Raw genomic sequence first — 16452 nt, forward strand, 5'->3', positions numbered from 1 at the left:
TCGAATCCACATTCTACATGTTACGAGTAAGCACCCTTACTACCTGACCATGTCAGACGTCTCAAAGGCAAGATGCCACGTTACGAAAGCTAGGAAGCAGTTATATTAATAAATATGAGTTGGAATGTAGTAGAGTTTGAGTAAGAGATGCCATTGAAAAAAATGTTTAAATTTTATTTCACGAAGAGACAAGGACAGAAAAAAACAGCAACAAATGATTAGTCGTCAGAAACGTAACAGTTAAATTGAGTTTGTATCTGCTATTAAAATTAAAACTAGAGAGCACAGGTTACATCATCACTGAAAGTTTTAAAGCAAACATTATTGTGGCATACGCTGGCTCTCTAGTTGTTGTTGTTTTGAATTAAGCACAAAGCTACACAGTGGGCTATCTGTGCTCTGCCCACCACGGGTATCGAAACCCGGATTTTAGCGTTGTAAGTCCGCAGAACCACTGAGGGGCGGCCCTATAGTAGGTGGGGTTTTCGATTTCGGAGCTGACAAACTGGATCAATATGCTAAAGCATAAGCGATAAAGGAAACAAGGTTTTAGGTTTTATCTTCAGAAATATTAAATAAAAGTCTAAAGAAGATATCGTTTCATTGTGAAGGTTATGGGCTTATGCCACATTAGGAGTTTCGTGTTCAGTTGTGGACTTTTTACCTTAGGAATAACTTTGAACTGTTGGAAAAACTTTGTAGGAAGACTACTAGAATTCTACCTCAAATGGAAAGGTTTCCATATGACAACAAACTGTTTTCTCTCGAAAATAAGAAGAGTTAAAAGAGGTGTGATTAGAGGTGTTTAAGATGTTTGTTTATTTGTTTTGATTTCGTGCAAAGCTATTCGAAAGCTACGTGCACTACCGTCCCTAATTTAGCAGTGAAAGACTAGAGTGAAGGCAGCTAGTCATAACCACTTAGCGCCAACTCTTTGGCTACTCTTTTACCAACAAATAGTTGGATTAACCGTCACATTAGAACACCTCTACGGCTGAAAGGGCGACCATGTTTGGTGTAACGGGAATTCGAACTCGCGACCCTCAAATTATGAGTCGAACGTCCTAACCGCCTGTTCATGCCGGACTTAGGTGTTTAAGATTGTTAAGGGAATTTATAGCGGAGATGTGTCATCGTTTTCAGTTGCTGTTGTTTGTTGTTGGTTGTTGTTGTTTTTTTTTTGGGGGGGGGCCTTACATTGAAAATAGTAAAACTAGGGGACAAAAATACACATTTTGGCATGGTAGGAATCATTTTCAGCTAAACAGCTTTATTTTTCAAAGCAGGGTGGTGAGCCTTTGAAATGTATTGCCTTCACATGTGAGAGTTACAGTTAAGTGTTTGTTTTTTAATTTCGCGCAAAACTACACGAGGGCTATCTGCGCTCGCCATCCCTAATTTTGCAGTGTAAGACCAGAGAGAAGGCAACTTGTAATCACCACCCACCGCCAACTCTTGGGTTATTCTTTTACCAACGTATAGTGGGATTGACCGTCACATTATAACGCCCCACGGTTGAAAGAGCGAGTATGTTTGGTGTGAGGGGGATTTGAACCCGCGACCATGAGATTATAAGTCTAGCATCTTAATGACCTGGCCATGTCTAACCACAGTTAAGTGAGTTTAAGGGAAGGTGTGATATATATCTGAATCAGTTTTTATTTTCGAATTTAGTATGGTGGATAGGACGGGCTGAGGGATCCTCAGTGTCTTTAATTTATATACTTATGTTTGCATGAACTTTATAAGCTGTTTTACTTAACCTTCCAATAAGTTTGCTTGTTACATAAAGATTCGCGAAATGCTCCAAATAATATGCATATCTAACTGTTTAATTAATAAAACATTTAAAAAAGGAAAGCTAAAAAAATCGTCACGTTTGTGTCTGTACTGACATCGTTAGATTAATAATAATATAATAATTGTAAATAGTTTTATAGTATTTTATCCATCTGAACGTTTAATTAAAAAATATGGAAAAAAATCTGCAAACAAGTAAATATATTTTGTAAGCCAACCTCTGCCACAACTTTATGTTGTTGTTGTTTATTTGTTTTTAACAAGCCAACATAGTGCACAAAACAAGAAAAGGCACGAAAGAACTACAACGCCACCTATATTCGTTTCTTCGTTTGAAGTTAAGCACAAAGTCATACAATGAGCTATCTGTGCTCTGCCCACCACTGGTGTTGAAACCCAATTTCTTGAGTTGTAAGTCCGTAGACATGTGCCGCTGTGTCACTGGAAGGGGGGGGCATCCCTCCGGAGCTTTAGCAGAGTTCTTCAATTCGGTAAATATAAATTAACAATATACATATATTTTTTATTAATACATAGCTTCAGATGTACAGCTAGTATCTGCAAAATAGAGCATTATTTATTTGTATTTTATTTTGAGCGGCATTTAACTAAAAAAAAAACTTCTAAGTTTAGATTAATGAATTTGTTTTTAATTAATTTGTATCATTAATTTTAGGTTATCACAGAATTAATACATTATACTTGCCCAAAATAAAATTAAAACTGTAATAACGCATCCAGTGTGGTTCCAAATGTCGTAATTCTTATTTTAATAAGTACTGCAGGGTGTTCGGAAAGTCACTGTGCACTTATATGTTTATTAACAGACAAAACTGCACAGTGACTTTCCGAATACCCTGTAGAAGCTACATACTACAGACACTTCTATCAGTAATAAGAAAGTAAAACTGAAAATGTGCTCATTATCTGGTATGTTTTTATATTTAAATGAAGCTACAAATAAGTTTTGATTAGGTGATTTGGTCGAAGCAGAACACACTTTGCACTGTATAGCAAGGTCACCTTGTAAAGCATCAACTGCTTCTCGTTTGTCCTCAGCACCCTGTTTTATTTCTTCCTCATGCAGACAGACATGTCGATTTCTCTGTGGTGAGCCTAAGCGCGTGTTCTTGACTTGTCTTAAGAAGCTTAGTTTGATAATAATTCATCTTTCACGTGCTACACCGAACGGATAATTACTTTTTATATGTTGGTTTTTGCTGTACGATAAAGCTCATTAATGTAAGCCCCCCCCTAAAAAAAGAAAATAAGTATCTTATTCCCATTATGAAAACTGACATATATTAAATATTTCAATTTTAATATACCTTCCTGTGGATCAGAAGTAAGTGTACGAACTTAAAGCGCTGAAATATAGGGCTCTGTGTACCGAGATGGACAGAGCACAAATAGATTATTATGTAATTTTACGTTAAAACCACACAAACAATATTATTAATACAAAACTATTTAAAAATTAATTTAGAACTGATAGTTTTAGTTTGATTTTGTTTAATACCATGGTTGACAATTCACATCTAATTTCCATCGCCATCAGTCTCAGTGGCATATTTAGGTGGGATTTAGAGGGGGTACATGGTCTTAACGGGAGCCCATTGATACTTTTACTCTATGTAAAATTAGATAGGATGTAGGATTCACAAAAATTATTGACCCCTGGAACCTCACAACTTTAAATCCGCCACTGTTCAGACTACAGAGAGGACAGTCTTAAAAATTCTTGAAAATAAAACAATTATTAATAAGTTGTTTCATTATATATTGTATTTGATATATTCGCCAAAAAATGGGATCATGTTTTATGAGTTTGTAATTCGAAAACACAATATTGTAGTGTAAACTATGTGTGAAATATGCGAGTATTAACAATACTATTTTTAGATATCGCTAAGCCTAACTAATAAGGATTTACGAAGGAACGAAAGTAAGGAGCCTCATTTTCATTTTCTTTATTTTTTTAATTTTATCTATAATTAGATATTTAAAAGTGTGGAGAGTACAAGTAAAAATAACATAGCCCAGTTATAAGTTGCCAAATGTTTCCACTGAAAGACGTGTTCCATGGATTAATTTCTTGGTAATTAAATAATTCCGTTTACTTGAATTGCATTTGCAAACAAGTGTGTGGTTAAATTATCCAAAGTAGTCTTAACGAAATGACGCATGAAAATGTTTCGAAAGTAAGTTAATGCTGAACTCCCATGAAGAAGTTCTATGATTAGCTCTAGCACATCACTTCCATCAAAATTGTACTTACAGTATTTCAAATACCACTTCTCAGCACGTGCGTCTTACTGTCGTATTTTTAACTTAAGGAAGTGCTGTATTAACGGTTCGACGTGAGAACTGATTGCTGTAATGAGAGTGAATCATTAGCTTGATATTTTGACCTACTTAGGAGGTGTGTTCATTTCTATGGCACACTTGTTTATTATCGTAAATCTTGGTCAGTGGATTTAACATTTAGGTTTAGTTAAGCAGTATTGAAAGTAACTTTGTTTAAAGCTAGCCACCGTCTAACTACATTATAATAACCATCCCTAATTTTGAATCGATTGCTTCGAAACGTATGTTATATCTGATTCAGCTTCTTCCAAACTGTGGGGAGCATTCACCAGGGGTGAGGGACGAACGATTAGGGGGGAGTCAATGGTGAATTTGAAAAAGGAGTGTGTCTAGTGAGAAACCATGATTTATTCAAGGGGCTTAGATAACAAAAGTATGGGGAACTTTTACAGGGCACACAATTTTAGCAACAACGGGCCGCGAACCATGAATCCTTAAAATCAGAGTCTAGGCACGCTAGCGAATAGCAAGAATTGAGAGCTGAAACGTCCTGACAAGGTAATTATAAAACATCTACTGACTATTACTTGTGATTAAACTGATGAAGCTGGTTCAAGACTTATTTGTTTGTAGTTAAGCACAAAGCTATGCAATTGGGTGTCTGTGCTCTGCCCACCACGGCTATCGAAACCCGGTTTCTTGCGTTGAAAGCCCACAGACATACTGCTGTGCCACTGGGGGACAGCTGGTTCACACTGAACAGGTGAATTCTGTCATGAACTGTTGACATAAAAATATTTTAACCTGTTTGTTATTTCTGCTATCACGCATCGCCGTTATAGAATATTTCTCACTCAAGAACACTCTCTTGAATGATCTGTGTGGGTCGTATCCTAGTGGTAAGTGAGGATTCACAGCTCGAGTCCCGTTGTCCCAAAAAATGTGTTCTTCGCAGTTTGAGGCCGTAAGAGCACAATAATAGTGACAATCAAATCCCACCATTCTGTCAGACAAGAGTTCTCAGTGGCTGCATTTGGTTATAACACAAGTATTCTAGTTACAAATTACGGTTGACTGTATGAAATGCCCAGACAGCTCTTTACATAATTTTGCGCGAAAATCTTGAAGCAAACAAATAATTAAATTATTTACCGACACTAAAATTGTTTGTTTCTTTGAATTTAAGCACAAAGCTATACAATGACCTAACTGTGCTCTGCCCTCACCAATGGTATCGAAACCCGGTTTCTAACGTTGTAAGTCCGCTATGCCACTGGAAGCTTTACAGAAACAAAAAAGCTTTTATATAAAGATATGAGTACTGTAAGTACCATATAAACGTCTGAGAACTCAAAACATCACAGCCATAACGACGTATCGATCAATAAGCTAATAATAGCTCCGAGTTAACAATTTATTCAAAGAGAGGACCGGGTTCAGAACTATCTGCCATTTATTGCTAATCGCATTGTTGAAATACATTACGAAATCTTCAAACAGTTAATGAAATATAAGTTAATACTTTAACCCAGTGCTAACGACGTGCGACGTGGAATAGCGAGGTAATCAGATTATACGAGCACGCTGAGGTAGAATATTGGGGGTAGGGGAACCTCCTCTCCTTCCCTGTCTCCCCACTAAGAGATGTTGTAAAATTAAGCTTCAAATTAGGCATTTAATTATTTTTTAATTAACTCGTTCGTCATACAAAACTGTTTTTTTTGTACTCGCCCTTTCAGCCGTGGGTGCGTTATAATGTAACAGTCAATCCCACTATTCGTTGGTAAGAGAATAGCCCTAGAGTTGGCGGTTGGTGGTGATGGCTAGCTGCTTTCCCTCTAGCCATACACTGCTAAATTAGGAAAAGCTAGCGCAGAAAGCCATCGTGTAGCCTTTCCGCGAAATTCAAAAAAAAAAGATCTTTTTTTTTGTACATCCAGCACTGCTCTGACACGAAGTTTGTACTGTGTTTAACATATATATTATATATAAGAATAATGGGGCAAATTCTTCTACCCCTCACTCTATATTATACCCCCAATCTCACATTCTATAACTAACTGAAGTAAATAAATATTATTGCAAAATCAAGTTTTATCAACAAAACGGCAGAAAAGTGCAGTTGAGACGTCGCATAATGGTGTAAAACAACTGTGTAACAGTTTTAAACATAGCTTTATAACGTTCCTTAACAATTAGACATTACTGTATAACATCCCATAATAGTTAAACACTCTATAATAGCACATTATAGTTTTATTGCTAAACGACAATATATATTGTTGAGGATTACCAGTAAAAGAAGCGTCGAAGTATTGATAGCAACAAACAGAAGACGTTTTTGCTGCATAATTTGTGGTAAAAATCAGTTAGAATAACAACTGGTGTAAAAAACAGGTTAATTTAAAAAACAATTTAAGTTTAAAATCAAATCAATATTTTTTACTGTCGTGATCAGATCACTTGGCCCTAGGCTAGTGATCCCACAATACGTCTTAAAGGGTTTCATGGCACCTCCCCTCATTACGGCCCCCTTGCACCACCGTCGTAATGGGCAGGCAGTAATTGAACTATTCTATCTGGATAAACGCATTTTGGCTTTTATGATTCCTTCCATCTTGGAAAATCAACTGTGACGTGACACACACTGGCTTTTATACAGGTCGGATATTGTATTCCAACAATACAAAAATATATAAATTTATATTATAGATACAAGATACAATGTTCAAAACAAAGTAACAAAAAACTGTATTTCACTAGATTAACGAAAAAAGCGAAATTAATGTTCCAGTCAAAGAAAGTCACGTGCTCCATGACAATCCTTTTGATAGAAACCCGAACAACAAACGTTTCAGAATTTTTCCACAAAGCTACACAAGGACTTCTGCGCATAGCTGATCCTACTACTGAACTGATAGATAAGAGATAAGACAAATAATCAACAGCAACTACCACTTACAAGTGGGTTGGTTGCCTAACGAATTGTGAGAATTGACTGTCACAATTTTTAGATTAATTATCCGAGCACGCTAATTAATGGTCCACGCATGGCCCACCGATAAAGGATAATCCATTGTTCTATCTCTTAGTGTTGTTACATTGTTTTTAAACACTATAGTCTCTTTTTCTCGGTCTTAGAAAGTGCCCATTTAACAGTCCTAAATACGATTTATTCTTTGTGCATCTTGTATCCAGGAAATTTCCAGAAAATTTGTACAATGTCTAGAAATCTATACGAAAAGTACAAGCTTCAATTATTAGCTTTTCAATAACTAAAAAAAAATATTGTGAATACGTAATATGATGTAATTCGCTGTCATTTGGCTGTTCTAAAATTCACTTATATTTTGTGTCCAAATGTCCACATCTTCCAGTGATCGTTCACTAAGCAACTGAACACGTCATCAAGTGTACTGTATCTGTGTCTTGAACTGTCCAGTATTGTTATAAACTGAATATATATATATAATGTTATAATATGTTTAATTTGATTGTTAGCTAGAGAATGTATGATATTGAGATCAAGCAAGTACTAGAAATATCTGGAATAAGAGTAGATAATAAATACGACGTTCCATGAAGCAGCCTCCCAGTGGCTCAGGAGTATGTCTGCGGACTTGCAACGCTAAAAACCGGGTTTCGATACCCGTGATGGGCAGAACACAGATAGCCCATGCTTAATTCAGAAACAACAATCCATGAAACATCCAAAGATTACTTAGAAAAGGAAAGACAGTCAATGATATAACAATATATGAATAAAAGTTTTCAGAAAACAGAGTTGTCAGTGTTTGAATTTGTGTTTGTTATTTCACAAGTTTCATGAAACAAACTGGTGGGCGGCCCGGCATCGCCAAGTGGATTAAGGCGTGCGACTCGTAATCTGAGGGTCGCGGGTTTGCATCCCCGTTACACCAAACATGACCGTCCTTTCAGCCGTGGGGTAGTTATAATGTGACGATCAACACCACTATTCGTTGGTAAAAGAGTATCCCAAGAGTTGGCGGTGGGTGGTGACGAGTAGTTGCCTTCCCTCTAGTCTTACACTGTAAAATTAGGGACGGCTAGCGCAAATAGCCCTCGAGTAGCTTTGCGCGAAATTCAAAAACAAAACAACTGGTGTATGTATTGTACGCTAGACAATGCCAGTGGAAAGCTCACAGTGTGAGTCTGCGGGTCTGTCGTTCACGATTTATTACAAAATTATCATTTGTTTGTTTGTTTAGAATTAACTACAAAGCTACACAATAGGCTATCTGTGCTCTGCCAACCACGGATATCGAAACACGATTTGTAACGGTGTGAATTCATGGACATGCTGCTGTGCTGCTGTGACATTGAGCTGAGGGGGAGAGGGTAATCATGCTCTACACTCTGGGGCTGTGGGGCCGTTAATATGGTAAAAGTTAAATCTCTTTATTTTATCAAATAAGTTCTGGTGGTGGGTGTTGTTGAAGCTACAGTCTCATCTCACTAGTAAGAAAAACTTGGTTGCCTTAATGCATTCTGTATTAAAAGATCAACTGCTATTAGTATTTATTTTTAACCTTATACGACAGCTGAGCCAGACAGGGAGATCCCACATTTTAGACATATTCGTCGCTGGCTTTAATGTGCTAACCAGAGATAAGGCCGCCTGTCACCAGCATCAGACGCCTACGCTGTTTCTCTTAGCCAAATGGTTAGCGACCTCAGAGTTGTCGTTGTTCAGCAACTTGTCGAGGTTCGAAACTCTAATATATTCGAGCTACAGCATGACACACTAACTGCTAGGCTACGCCCAGTCTCAGTTATCATTGTTCGTCGATTAAAGTATCATTATACTATTTTTAACAGGTCTCCCGCTGGAACAGCGCAAAGTTTTCGGATTTACAACGCTAAAACCAGAGGTTCAATTCTTCTCGACGGACACGACAGACAGGCCATTGTGGCTTTGCTATAAGAAAATACACTAAACACACACACACACACACACACTATATTACAGGTCTTCACAAATTGTGAGAACTTTGCACACGTAGTCAGACACGAGAGAACATCGAGGGAGGGGGTATTACTTCTGTGTGTACTTGAGCTTGGAGCTTAGTCCAAAAACTAAAAATACACGTTAAAAAATATTAAATTTACACCTGAAATTAAGTGTCTTTCATATCCAAACACTTAACCAGAGGTCGCCTTTTCTTAGGTATTTGTCGTAGTAGGATGAGAAATGTGCAAGGTGTTATAAAAGTCAAGTTATTAATATCATTGTATAGTTAGAAAGATATTTAAACTTTTTTCAGTGTTAGTGATTTTTATCCGGTACACAATTGCTTTTTAGTCATTCTGGTCAAGTTGCATGTCTTTTCTTACTACTTTATTTATATCCAATGTGGCTTTAATGTAAATTGTCTCAAATAATTAGTGTTGAATATATTTTATTTATTTACAATGAATTCAAAACCTTTGAGATCTTTACCCTTATGGTGACATCACACGTGTGAGAAATTTTGGCAAGGTTCCAGCACTATAAAGTTTAATACTATGGCACTGGAGAACAAAACCTATCAGATGTTTTCTCATCGTGGAGTTCCGATAAAAGAAACTGGAAATAATAACAAATATATTTCTCTTGAATTTGATTACGAGGAGCCTACTTTGAGACTAATATAGTTTATTTACAATTAAAAACAATACAATGTTGAAATCTTATACAATAAATAATTATTAAAAACAGGAATTTGCCCTAAGATACACCGAAATACATGCAATATTTTATGGCATGTCTGTCTTCATTAGTAATTACAGAGGCCTGCGATGGTTTTATTGTCTTGAAATTTTTACATGTTCTACAGTAATTCCTGTTCTCTGAGGATATTCATTATTCTCCATTACGTACCGTCGCACCAAACATGTTCGCCCTTTCAGCCTTGGGGGCGTTATAATGTGACGGTAAATTCCACTAATCGTTGGTAAAAGAGTAGCCCAAGAGTTGGTAGTGGGTGGTAATGACTAACTGCCTTCCAACTATTCTTACACTGTAAATTTAGGGACGGCTAGAGCAGATAGCTCTCGTGTAGCTTTGCGCGAAATTCGAAAACAAACAAACAAGCCATTACGTACAGCTTTTCATAAGCCTTAATAATAACGTAATACATAAAAGAAAGACCACAACACGTAACACATAAAAGAAAGACCACAACACGTAAATACATAAAAGAAAGACCACAACATATAACACATAAAAGAAAGATCACGACACGTAGTTACTGGTCTACGACTTAAATTTTAAAAAATCAGGATGAATGAGTACACATATTTATTTAACATCAATGTGCTTCCCTTCTCTTCAGTTTGTTTATATTTTTGCTAACAAACATAATGATAAAAATGTTCATTGTGGTAAACGAAATAATAACTAAGTAATATTTTTTTATTTCCGATTTGTAAAAAATTCTTTACATGATAGGAAAAAAAATGAATATTATTTGCGAAATCTGCGTAGCTGAATCATGCAAAGTCCGTTATTAACACCAAAACAACTTTTTAATTTCAAAGTTCTATTGCTTTGAACTATAAATAGATCTTTTACGCAAGTGTAAATTATTATTTAATAAAATTTAGTTTTTATTCGAAACTCTTAAATTTTTAATATGCGTAGAGCATACTTACGTCATGATAGTTATTTGTTATTTTTGAATTTCGCACAAAGCTACTCGAAGGCTATTTGTGCTAGCCGTCCCTAATTTAGTAGTGTAAGACTAGAGGGAAGGCAGCTAGTCATCACCACCCACCGCCAACTCTTGGGCTACTCTTTTACCAACGAATAGTGGGATTGACCGTCACATTATAACGTCCCCACGGCTGAAAGGGCGAGCATGTTTGGCGCGACGGGGATGCGAACCCGCGACCCTCAGATTGCGAGTCGCACGCCTTAACACGCTTGGCCACGTCATGATAGAAAACTGAAGTAATATCAAAAGGAACCCCTCTTCCAATCAGAGTAAGAGTACTGAAACACCCCCTCCACCCAATGACGCAGCGGCATGTCTGTGTAATCACACCGCTAGAAAACGGGTTTCGATACCTGTGATGAGCAGAGCACAGACAGCCCTTTGTTTAGCTTTTTGCTTAATTTCGAAAAATAAAACTGTTGGAATAAAACTGTAACTCGTAACAAGAAGCACATGATTTCTTGAACTATATGGTTAACACACGAACATTTGCTTAGTAATGCTATAACAAATTATATGTGGCGTGGCTATTAGGTTTTAAAATACAATTTCCTGTTCACACTCACGTTAAGCATGTAACCATACGTACACGTAATGATATCTTCTGTTTTCCATAGACACCTGAATTTGTTTGGTTGGAGGGACACCCTAATTTTCGCTCGATAGCAAGGTATGTCTTTGAATGTGGATTAGATTTGTGTATAACACTTTCATCGAATGTTTCTGTTTCTGTCTTGAATTCAGCGGTCATAATCACAACAGATAAGCTGTTCTCAGTTGTCGGTGTCCTTAACCCACATTAAAATATGGTCTACTACCTATACAGTTTTCTGTTACACTAACATTGTGCCTACTTCTTGAACGATTCTAATTTTACATCTCTAACAGTCATATTATATATATATATATACGCGTGTGTGTGTTTCATCGTGCTAAAAGTCAGGATACGGTATAATATACCTTAATTTACTAATATATGTTTGTTTCTTGTTTTAATTGTGCTTACTACTGTATAAAAAACAACAAAAACAGAAATTTCTAGGTTATTTATAAATAAAAGTTTTTAATATCTTAAAATAATGCCCGAACGTCTGTTCCAAACCAGTTTGTTAATATATAAATATGTGTCTGAAATGTTTTTTACTTAGACTATTTATAAGTTTAAATTGAATATATATATACATATATATATGTGTGTGTGATGTGAGTTAATTAGTGGGTGGAAGTTTTTCATTTTAAATTCCATTTTCTAATATTGTTTTGTATGGTTTTGTTGTTTTTTACTTTTATTTCAGAATTTATAAAAGTAGTATTGTTCAAGCCTATAAAAACAATAATATAATAACAAAGTCATCTTTAAATAAATAGCTTCTCTTCTTTAGTGATATAATCTAAGAAATTTGATTTCCCGTTCAGTACTAGATGTTTTCAAGAAGAAAACGCAGACAAAAAGTAATTTATTTCAAACGCCCTAAACTTAATACAGCTTTTAAATATTCATGAAAAAATAGAACAAAAATATAATAAATTAAATAGTATTTTGTACTTTATTAAAACCGCAGTACTTGGTTCGACCTGAAAGGCACCCTACACACATATATGTTACGTGGTCAGTAGATATACTCTCTAGGGTTCAAAGATAGCCATCCTTCAGAGTGAAGGCAACGAGTCAGTAACACCCACCGCCACAAATGTTTGTTAGGCTTTGAATCGAATAACAGAATTGCATATCGTTCTTATACATGGCCCGGCATGGCCACGCGTGTTAAGGCGTGCGACTCGTAATCTGAGGGTCGCGGGTTCGCATCCACGTCGCGCCAAACATGCTCGCCCTTTCAGCCATGGGGGCGTTATAATGTAACGGTCAATCCCCCTATTCGTTTGTAAAAGGGTAGCCCTAGAGTTGGCGGTGGGTGATGATGATTAGCTGCCTTCCCTCTAGTCTTACACTGCTAAATTAGGGACGGCTAGCACAGATAGCCCTCGTGTAGCTTTGTGCGAAATTCAAAAACAAACAAACAATCGTTCTTTTCCCGCACACACAACTGAAAACTGCATCTTCATAGCGACTGTTTTCCCTTTTTCTTCCCCTTACTCCTGTGAACATTTTATCTTCTGCAATGAAGACCAGAATGTTCTAGACCTCACTCATTTAATGTCAGGCTGTACAACAGAGTTCCATATACCTTCCTTAGTTAATATTTCGTAGAACTAAGGTTAACACTAAGGTGTGCGTATATCTCTCTCAGCTAGTGTCAGGGTGTATACCATGGTGTCGTAGATTTTCTTCAACTAGAACCTAAGTATACGAAGATTAGTTATATTTTTCCATCGTATGCTACTTGTTCAGTGCAAAAAATGTTGTATCAGCACTTCCCGACAAGGAGTTGAAACAGAAATGTATACGTATCAGACGGGCGGTAGCATTGTCGATGTAGGGGTGGCTCCGAATGTTAATCGAAGTGGTATTTTAAATATCTCCTCAATGGGTCATCATAACTTTACAATACTATACAGTGCTACCTTTTATAACCACTTCTACGTAATGACTGAGTCACAAGTTCTGGTAATGTCTGTAAATATCATAGAAAAAAGCAGGAATTTCTTGTTCTTTCTGCTTCATTTTATTACATGATAATTTAAAACCAAAATAATCACGTCGATCAGTTTAACTGAAGTGACTACTTTTAAAACCAGTATTAATAGTTGTTGTTTTTTAATTATAATTCTAGAGTAAATAGTGTTATCATTACTCCGTAAAGTTAACTTTCTTACAAACATTTTGTGTTTCTTTAATTAGAAACAAAGTACAAAGTCAAACAGGAATTACCAGCCAGTAACAATAAATATTATACCTTAAAACCGACCCTATTTAGAACTTGACTATAAATACAACCTTTTTGTGTGTGTTGCAACACTACATCTTAAAAAACAAGCAACTAGTTAAAGAAAAAAGTTCACAATAGGAAATAAATGTAGGGATGGCATTTATATTATGTGTGCATAATAGTACAGGCAAAATCAACATGCAGTAATATATATGTTTAAAACTATTCAACCACAACTGAGTTTAATTTATCCTGTTTTTATCTGTTAACATTCTGGTACACTATGTGCCTGTGGTATTATGTAGTACACTGTGTGTCTGTGGTATTATGTAGTACACTGTGTGTATGTGGTATTCTGTAGTACACTGTGTGTATGTGATATTATGTAGTACACTGTGTGTCTGTGGTATTATGTAGTACACTGTGTGTCTGTGGTATTATGTAGTACACTGTGTGTCTGTGCTATTATGTAGTACACTGTGTGTCTGTGCTATTATGTAGCACACTGTGTGTCTGTGGAATTATGAGGTGCACTGTGTATCTGTGGAATTATGAGGTGCACTGTGTGTCTGTGGTATTATGTAGTACACTGTGTGTCTGTGGTATTATGTAGTACACTGTGTGTCTGTGCTATTATGTAGCACACTGTGTGTCTGTGGAATTATGAGGTGCACTGTGTATCTGTGGAATTATGAGGTGCACTGTGTGTCTGTGGTATTATGTAGTACACTGTGTGTCTGTGGTATTATGTAGTACAGTGTGAGTCTGTGATATTATGTAGTACACTGTGTGATATTATGTAGTACACTGTGTGCCTGTGATATTATGTAGTACACTATGTGTCTGTGGTATTATGTTGTACACTGTGTGTCTGTGGTATTATGTAGAACACTGTGTGTCTGTGATATTATGTAATACACTGTGTGCCTGTGATATGTAGTACACTGTGTGTCTGTGGTATTATGTAGTACACTGTGTGTCTGTGCTATTATGTAGTACACTGTGTGTCTGTGGAATTATGTAGTACACTGTGTGTCTGTGGTATTATGTAGTAGACTGTGTGTCTGTGGTATTATGTAGTACAGTGTGAGTCTGTGATATTATGTAGTACACTGTGTGTCTGTGGTATTATGTTGTACACTGTGTGCTGTGATATTATGTAGTACACTGTGTGTCTGTGATATTATGTAGTACACTGTGTGTCTGTGATATTATGTAGTACACTATGTGTCTGTGGTATTATGTAGTACACTGTGTGTCTGTGATATTATGTAGTACACTGTGTGTCTGTGGTATAATATTGTACACTGTGTGTCTGTGGTATTATGTAGTATACTGTGTGTATGTGATATTATGTAGTACACTGTGTGTCTGTGGTATTATGTAGAACACTGTGTGTCTGTGATATGTAGTACACTGTGTGTCTGTGGTATTATGTAGTACACTGTGTGTCTATGCTATTATGTAGTGCAGTGTGTGTCTGTGATAATATGTAGTACACTGTGTGATATTATGTAGTACACTGTCTGCCTATGGTATTATGTAGTACACTGTGTGTCTGTGGTATTATGTAGAACACTGTGTGTCTGTGATATTATGTAATACACTGTGTGCCTGTGGTATTATGTAGTACACTGTGTGTATGTGATATTATGTAGTACACTGTGTGTCTGTGGTATTATGTAGTACACTGTGTGTCTGTGATATCATGTAGTACACTGTGTGCCTGTGATATTATGTAGTACACTGTGTGTCTGTGGTATTATGTTGTACATTATGTGTCTGTGGTATTGTCTGTGATATTATGTAATACACTGTGTGCCTGTGGTATTATGTAGTACACTGTGTGTATGTGATATTATGTAGTACACTGTGTGCCTGTGATATTATGTAGTACACTGTGTGTCTGTGGTATTATGTTGTACATTATGTGTCTGTGGTATTATGTAGTACACTGTGTGTATGTGGTATTATGTAGTACACTGTGTGTATGTGATATTATGTAGTACACTGTGTGTCTGTGGTATTATGTAGTACAGCGTATGTCTGTGATATTATGTAGTACAATGTGTGTCTGTGATATTATGTAGTACACTGTGTGATATTATGTAGTACACTGTGTGTCTGTGGTATTATGTAGTACACTGTCTGTCTGTCTGTGATATTATGTAGTACACTGTGTGTCTGTGGTATTATGTAGTACAGTGTGAGTCTGTGATATTATGTAGTACACTGTGTGCCTGTGATATTATGTAGTACAGTGTGTGTCTGTGGTATTATGTAGTACACTGTGTGTCTGTGATATTATGTAGTGCAGTGTGTGTCTGTGATATTATGTACTACAATGTGTGATATTATGTAGTACACTGTGTGCCTATGGTATTATTTAGTACACTGTGTGTCTGTGGTGTTATCTAGTGTACTGTGTGTCTGTGATATCCCTAAATTAACTCACTTTCTGAAATGTTTTTATTTACTTTATTATTTAATTAATTCAGAGAACGTCACTTATTCAACAATTATTAACTGAAGAAGTGTGTGATGCATGGTGCAAATATAAGCTCTTTGATATGTACGATTGTTTTCGATTCTGGCCATGACCGAGTAGTTATAGATATTAACTTGCAATCTGCCAATCGCGAGCTCGAATCCCATCACTAAATATGCTTGTTCTTTCAGCGGTGGGAGTGCTATAATGTGACGGTCGATCTTACTATTCATTGGTATAAGAGTAGCCTAAATGTTGACGTTTAGTGGTAGTGATTAGCTTCCTTCCGTCTAGTCTATGAATTATCACTTCT

General features: G+C 36.4%; 1 protein-coding gene across 1 annotated transcript in view; it reads left to right on the forward strand.

Annotated features, from left to right (window-relative positions):
* The first annotated feature begins 2189 nt into the window (after positions 1-2189).
* The window catches only part of LOC143256078 (protein regulator of cytokinesis 1-like), a 68266-nt gene continuing 54003 nt past the window's right edge, over positions 2190-16452 (forward strand). Inside the window, exon 1 of the mRNA XM_076512751.1 lies at positions 2190-2291. The gene's annotated coding sequence lies outside the window, so the exon portion shown is untranslated. The remainder of the gene's footprint in view (positions 2292-16452) is intronic.

The sequence above is a fragment of the Tachypleus tridentatus genome, chromosome 7 (assembly GCF_004210375.1).
Source record: "Tachypleus tridentatus isolate NWPU-2018 chromosome 7, ASM421037v1, whole genome shotgun sequence".
NCBI classification, from domain to species: domain Eukaryota; kingdom Metazoa; phylum Arthropoda; class Merostomata; order Xiphosura; family Limulidae; genus Tachypleus; species Tachypleus tridentatus.